Source organism: Salvelinus sp. IW2-2015, unplaced genomic scaffold (assembly GCF_002910315.2).
Source record: "Salvelinus sp. IW2-2015 unplaced genomic scaffold, ASM291031v2 Un_scaffold4465, whole genome shotgun sequence".
Taxonomy (NCBI): Eukaryota; Metazoa; Chordata; class Actinopteri; order Salmoniformes; family Salmonidae; genus Salvelinus; species Salvelinus sp. IW2-2015.
In genome coordinates this window covers 1-7192 of record NW_019945735.1, presented here as the reverse complement: position 1 = coordinate 7192, position 7192 = coordinate 1, and positions in this window count along the sequence as shown.

Genomic DNA, 7192 nt, shown 5'->3' with positions numbered 1-7192 from the left:
AATTACTTCTAACCATCAAATAAATTATTTTTAAACACGATGAATGGAAAAGTTATGTTTAAAATTGTGAAGCTAGTCTCATGCTCGCCAAATGTAAGTCTGTGAAGCTTGGTAATAACGGAACTTAAAGATGATAGTGTTACCTAATTTGCCTGATATTAAAATTGGGGGTCGCTAGAGATTTCCAAATCGACGAGATAAAAATAAATATATATATATATATATATATATATAAAATAAGATTATTATAATATATATATATATATATTATATATCTTTTATTTTTTTATTCAAATCATTGTAATTGTGGTTAACCCCTAATCTAAATGAAATTGATTTCAATCTAAAGATCCAACCAGAGAGCCTTAGATCAAAGGGAAAAGGCCTGACCGGGCACTTGAATAAACATCTCACTGAGTGACTAGGCCACTACGCTATGAAACCACACACTATTTGCATGCTTTCTCAACTGTGATGACTTAGAAACACCACTACTTGATCATTCCCATGTGAATACTAGGCCGACTGCTACACTATGAACTACACCTATTGAACTCACTCACTTTGAGTGACTAGCCTGCTACGCTATGGAAAAACCACACACTATGAATCATTTCTCACTGTGAATGACTAGGCCCTACTACACTATGAACCACACACTATTGAAATCATTCTGCACTGTGAATGACTAAGACCCCACTACACTATGAACCACACACTATTGAATCATTCTCACTGTGAATGACTAGAAAACTACACACGATTGAATCTTCTCACTGTGAATGACTATGGCCCACTACCTATGAAACCCACCACACTATTGATATCATTTCTTCACTGTGATGACTAGGAAACTGACACACTATTGAATCATTCTCACTTGTGAATGACTAGACCCACTACCTATGAAACCACACACTATTGAATCCATTCTCACTGTGAATGGATAGAAACCACACCTATTGATCATTCTCACTGGAATGACTAGAAACCACACACTATTGAATCATTTTCCCACTGTGATGACTAGGCCCGACTACACTATGAAACTAACACCACTATTTGATCCTTCTCCACTTGATGATCTACTATGACCTAGGCCCAGTAGCGCTAATTGAGAACCAACACTATGAATCATTGTCTCACTGTAATGGGACTAGAAACCACACACTATTGAAGTGCATCGTCCACTTGTGAATGACGTAGGCCGGCTACTCACTATGAAACTACCACTATGAGATCACTCACTGTTGATGACTAGCCTGACTACCTTGAACCACACACTATAATCTTCTCACTGTGAATGACTAGGCCTACTACACTATGAAACCGACACACTATTGAAGTCATTCTGCACTGTTGAGATGACTGAGACGCCCACGTCACGTATGAAACCTACACCAGCTATTGAAGTCATTGCTCACTGTGAAATAGAAACTCACGTTTGTCCCGTACTGACACCCTATTGAAACCATACACATGATTGAATCATTCTCACTGTGAATGACTAGCCCTAGAGAAACTCACAGCACTTTTGAATCATTCTCACTGGTGAGATGACTACCCACTACACTATGAAACCACACACTATTGAATCATTTGGCTCACTGTGAAAACTACGGGCAAACCACTACGCTAGTGAACCACCCACTGACTGGGAATCTCACCATGACACTATGAATATCGACTGATGGCTAGCCCACTACACTATGAAACACCAACACTATTGAATCATTCTCACTGTGAGAAGTGGACTACAGAGGAGACCCACTCACATTCTCAGTGAAGACTCGGACACACACTATTGAATCATTCCTCACTGTGAAGCTGACTAGCGCCTAGCGTACACTATGAAGAGCACACACTACTGAATCATTTGCTGCACTGTGAATGACTAGGCCCTCTACACTATGAGAACACGACACTATTGGAATCATTCTGCCACTGTGGACATGACTAGGCCTACTACACTATGAACCACACACTTATTGAATCATTCTCCACTGTGAACTGACTAGGCCCACTACGCTATGAAACCAACCTATTGAAATCATTCTCAACTTGTGAATGACTAGGCCGTAGACACTATGAAACTACACACTATTAAATAGTTCTCAGCTGTGATGACTAGGCCCACGTCCACTATGAACCCACACTATTGATCATCTCTCACTGTGAATGGATGGCCCACTACACGTATTGAAACCTACACACTTAATTGAATCTTCTCACTGTGAATGACTAGCCCACTAGCCTATGGAAAGCCAGCACACTACTGGATCATTCTCACTGTTGAATGACTAGACCCACTACACTATAAACCACCAACACTACTTGAATCATGCTTCACCTGTGAATAGCTAGCCCTACTAGACCACACCACTTGACACCTCCAGTAATGACTAGCCAGAGCATGACCAACACACTATTGAGGATCATTCTACTTGAATGATAGGCCCACTACACTATGAAGACCACACACTACTGTCATTTCTCACTGTGAATGACTAGGCCCGCACGTACACTATGAAAATCACACACTATTGAATCATTCTCACGTTGAATTGACTAGGCCCACTACACTATGAACCACACACTATCTGAATCATTCTCACTGTGATGACTAGCCCACTACGCTATGAAACCACACACTATTGAATCATTCTACTGTGAATGACTAGGCCGTACACTACCTATGAAACTACACGCACTATTGAAATTCATTCCACTGGTGAATGACTGGCCCCATAACTATGGAAACCACAACTATGAATCATTCTCATCTGTGAAGACTAGCCCCGTCACGTATTGACCACACACTATTGGATCATTCTTCCACTTGTGATAGGCTTGACTATGAAACCAACACTGAGGTTGAATCATTCTGCACTGTGAATGACTAGGCACACACTATAACACCACTATTCACTACTGGAATACTGACCACACACTATTGAATCATTCTCACGTGAATGACTAGGGCCCCACTACAGCTAGAAACCACAGCACTATGAATCATTCTCTCACTGTGAAGGACTGGCCGGTACCGTAGGAAACCACACGCACTATTGAGTCATTACGTGGTGAATGACTAGGCCCACTCGCTAGTAAGCAACAAGACACAGCGTGACTACCACTAGCATTGAACACAGAGCTCTCACTGGTGATGACTAGGCCCACTACACTCGACTATGCAACACAGATCATCTCACGGATACTTGGACTGCTTAAACGCACAGCTAGAAGCTTTTAGCTGTGAATGACTAGGCCCACTACGACGTATGAAACCAACACACTATTGCAGTTGGACTGTGAATGACTAGGCCCCATACCTGATGAAACCACACACTATGGAATCATCTCATTGAATGACTAGCCCACTACGCTATGAGAACCACACACTATGATCATTCTCACTGTGAATGACTGCCCACTACACTATTGAAACCACACACTATTGAATCATTTCTCACTGTGAATGACTAGGCCCACTACAGCTATGACAAGCCACACACAGTTGAACATCTCACTGTGAATGACTGGAGAAGCACACCACTATGTGAACATCGAACTTGTGAATGGACGTAGGCCCCACTACGCTTTGAAACCACCAACTATTCGGATCGATATGACTACCACTGTGAACGACTAGGAAACCACCACTATCTGCAGAGACTGTGAATGACTAGCCCACTACGCATATTGAAACCACACACTACTTGCAGAGACTGTGAATGACTAGGACCCACGTACACTATGAAACCCCATCACACTATGCAGAAGATGTTGGAATTGGACTAGACCCACTACACTATGAAACCACCACACTTTTGCAGGACTGTGAATGACTAGGCCCACTACCACTATGAAACCACACACTTTTGCAGGATGTGAATGACTAGGCCCACTACACTATGACACACACTATGCATGAGGATGTGAATGGACTAGGGGCCCACTACACTGTGATATTATCAGGCCGCAATAATATGGTTGAAACAATGTAGTGGGGAGCAGAGGCACAGGGAAACTCACATCCAATGACTTTAGCAGAGAACATGGTAACAATCTTAATGTTATCGCTAGCAATCAAGAGGAAATACTGAACGAGTCAAAAGTCCCCAGTTTACGCTCTTCCAAATGTACGTTAGCTGTCAAGAGGAAACTGACTGAACGAGGTCAAAAATCCCCAGTTTACGCTCTCCAAATGGCGTTAGCTGTCAAGGGAAACTGACTGACGATCAAAGCTCCCCAGTTTACGCTCTCCAAGATGGACGTTAGCTGTCAAGGAGGAAAACTGACTGAACGAGTCAATGCTCCCCAGTTTACGCTTCAAATGGACGTTTAGCTGTCAAGAGGAACTGACTGGAACGAGCAAAAGCTCCCCAGTTTACGCTCCAAATGGACGTTAGCTGTCAAGAGGGAAAACTGAACTGAACGAGTCAAAATCCCCGGACGCTCTCAAGATGGACGTTAGCTGTCAAGAGGAAACTGACTGAACGAGTCAAAACTCCCGGGAGTTTAGCGCTCTCCAAATGGACGTTAAGCTGTCAGAGGGGAAACTACTGAACATGTCAAAAGCTCCCCAGTTTTACGCTCTCCAAGGACGTTTAGCTGTCAAGAGAAATGACGAACGAGTCAAAGCTCCCCAGTTTTACGTCTCCAATGGACTTAGCTGTCAAGAGGAAACTGATGAACGAGTCAAAGCTCCCCAGTTTTACGCTCTCCAACATGGACGTTTTAGCGTCAAGAGGAAAACTGACTGAACGAGTTTTCCAAAAACTCCCCGTTTACGCTCTCAAATGGCGTTAAGCTGTCAAGTAGGAACTGATTGAACGAGTGCAAAACTCCCCAGTTACGCCTCTCCAAATGGACGTTAGCTTCAAGAGAACTGCTGAACGAGTCAAAAGCTTCCCAGTTTACGCGTCTCAAATGGACGTTAGCGGTCAAGAGGAAACTGCACTGGAACGAGTCAAAAGCTCCCCAGTTTACGCTTCTCCAAATGGACGTTAGCTGTCAAGAGGAAACGGACTTGGAACGAGTCAAAACCTCCCAGTTTACGCTCTCCAAATGGACGTTAGCTGTCAAGCCGAGATGACATGCGTTGACTTTTCGGTTCCCTGTACATTGTCGGGGGTGTTCTATTTCGCGAGGACATAGTTTGTCTTCACGATTCCCAAGCATGAAACGGCACACAGGGATGGTCGGGTGCTGAGTGGCTAAAAAGATCCCCCGTATTCGAATGGTGGACTTTTGAACAAAGGGGCACTTCCATCTATGGAGGGGATGGTGGGCAGGCCTCTGGCACTCAAGTTATTAATGTTCTCCCTCTCCATATGGACACATGATACACAGAGAGTAACTGGGCGGGTGAAAAAGACGCTGAGCACAGAACAACTGATATACATGCAGCAGGCTATTCCATTGTAAAACTACATTAAAGCACATCCACTGAGACGCGGCCGGGGGTTCGCGAAACTACGTGGAGATACGGCCCAGAGGTCGTCCGGGGTTTTGGCAGGTGTAGGCCGCATTGTAAATAAGATTTGTTCTTAAACTGACCTTGCCTAGGTAAATGAAAAAAAAATCTAACATGTTTTGTGTTCCTAGCTCCATCAGTGATAGTCTAACATGTTTTGTGTTCTAGCCTCCATCAGTGATATCTAACATGTTTGTGTTCCTGTGAGCTCCATCAGTGATATCTAACATGCTTTGTGCTTCTTAGCTCACATCAGTGATATCTAAAATGTTTGTGTTCTAGCTTCCATCAGTGTATTCTTAACATGCTTTTGTTCTGGCTCCAACAGTGATATCTAACATGTTTGTTTCCCTGCTCCAACAGTGTATCTGAACATGCTTTGTGTTCCGGCTCCAACAGTGATTCCATCATGTTTCTGTTTCCTAGCTCCATCAGTGATATTCTAACATGCTTTGTGTTCCTAGGCTCCAACAGTAATATCTACTTGTATTTGTATTTCCTGGCTCCAACAGGTGGATATCTAACATGTTGGTGTTCCTGGCGTCCAACAGTGTATCTAACATGGCTTGTGTTTCCTAGCTCCAACAGTGATATTAACATGTCTTGTATCCTGGCTCCAACAGTGATATCTAACCATGTCTTGTATTCCTAAGCTCCAACAGTGATATTAACCATGCTTTGTGTTCCAGTAGTATCTAATAATTCACAACAATATACACACATCTAACAGTAAAAAACAATGGAATTAAGAAATATATAAATATTAGGACAAGTAATGTCAGAGTGGCATTGTCTAAAATACAGTGGAATAAAATACAGAATATATACATATGAGATGAGTAAAGCAGTATGTAAACATTATTCAAGAGACCAGTGTAAGACCAGTTCTGAAGTATGCTGTCACTGCCTGTCACCCTGGCATACCATGTTCACATCCTGACCTCACTCAAACCCTGACCGTTCAGTTGGAGAGTATCCAGAAGATAGCCCTGCTGCAGAATCATTCTAGGCCGGTCGTAACTGTACACCAGCTACCATGAAGCCCTCATGTCAGAACAGGAGCAGATCTGCCTGACATTTGTTAAATCCCAGAAGAACTCCCAGTTTACAGACTGACTCCCTCCAACCAGAGAACAAACTGAACACTCTCTCTCCGTGACAAAAAAACAGGCTGCTATCAGACTCTCCTGTTCCGTACTTCACTAAAAAACGGATTGATTAAAATGGCGCCCAGCACATAGCCCAGAGCCTTAGACATGCCTTCCTGAGAACTCTAAAGGTGGACTGTATTTTCTCAAGCTGCCAAACAAAAAAACCTTGTTTTGTATTAAAAAGTGTTTTTCTAGTTTCGGATGTTACTATTTGATAATTATATATGATTGACGTTATGATTGTAGATTTGTGTACAATTCAGTCTATGACTGAGAAAGAAAGGAAAAGCTGCTACTACTACCACTACTGCTACTACTACCACTACTATTACTACCACATTTACTACTACCACAGTTACTACTACTGCTACCACAGTTACTACTACTGCTACTACTACTACTGCTACTACTACTACCACAGTTACTACTACTGCTACTACTACTACTACTACTGCTACTACTACTACCACAGTTACTACTACTACTACTACTACTACTGCTACTACTACAGTTACTACTACTACTGCTACTACTACTACTACAGTTACTGCTACTACAGCTA